The following is a 1,265-nucleotide window of genomic DNA, read 5'->3' as shown; positions in this document are numbered from 1 at the left end:
GGCTGCGGGCGCTCGGCAGAGCCTCCCGGCCAGGCAACAGTTTTATTTCCACTGCACTGGAGTCTGATTAGCAAATAATCCAGTGGGAAAAAAAATCTGCGTGAATGGCACTGTGCATCACATGTAGTCTATAGGTAGGAAAGGATATGAAGCAACGCCCTTCCCCCCTCCTTCTCCCTTCCCAAAAAAGAAAAAAAGAGAAGTTCTTCCTCGAGAATGTGTAAGTTAACCTTTAGCCCATGTTACGGCTCACGGAAATGAGCCACCACTTAAAAGGAACATCTAAGCCTCAGTTTGATAGCTCATATTGATATATCTTTTGCACTCACCCTCACTGAAAGCAGTGCAAGGCGCACAATTACTGCTGACGCAGATGAGACTGCTGCTTGGGGAAGGAGAGGAGGAGCTTAACCTCATCAAAACAACCTCCCACCACCTGCTCCCATTGCACGAGAACAAAACTATGCTACTCAGACAGAACGAGTGTGACATTTACACTGTTTTACTTATATTGATACGAGATGTGTGCTCTGGAAAGAAGCATTCTGTTTGAAAAGCATCCAGGGTGAAGCCACACAGTCCTATGCTCATGCAGAATTTGTGAGTGTAATGGTTCAGAAGAAAACATGAACTGGATTTGTGTTACAGCCTCTCTTTGCAGAATATGTGTGGGTTTGCTTTCTCTCCCCCAAACCTTAGGTCTGGACACAAAGCAAAAACATTTACTCTGTGCACAAAAAGCCAGTAAAAGGGGAGAATGTGAACAGAATGCCTTATCCCATTGTGAAATGTCATTTCATTCTTTGTCCTTTCTTTAGTTACAGACATAGTTTTCTCTTGCATAAATCTTCACACAGTTACAGAAACAAAACTGTCAGAGTTGGAAGGGATCTCTAGACATCAACTAGTCCAACTACCCCACTAATGCGGGATTGCCCAGAGTACATTACTCAGGACTGCATCCAGGCAGGTTTTGAATATCTCCAGAGAAGGGGACTCCACAACCTCTCTGGGCAGCCTGTTCCAGTGCTCTGTCACCTCCATAGTAAAGAAGTTTTTCCCCATATTTAAATAGAATTTCCTGTGTTCCAGCTTGCACCTATTGCCCCTTGTACTATTACTGAGAACTACTGAAAAGAGTCTGGCTCCGTCCTCCTTGTACTCACCCTTTAGATACTTGTAGCCATGAAGGTCTCCCCTCAAGTCTTCTCCCCTCCAGGCTAAAGTGTCCCAGCTCTCTCAGCCTTTCCCCGTAAGAGAGATGC

Source organism: Chaetura pelagica, unplaced genomic scaffold (genome assembly GCF_000747805.2).
Source record: "Chaetura pelagica isolate M959 unplaced genomic scaffold, ChaPel_1.0 scaffold207, whole genome shotgun sequence".
In the NCBI taxonomy this organism is placed as follows: Eukaryota; Metazoa; Chordata; class Aves; order Apodiformes; family Apodidae; genus Chaetura; species Chaetura pelagica.
Note: the sequence above shows the minus strand (reverse complement) of the source record.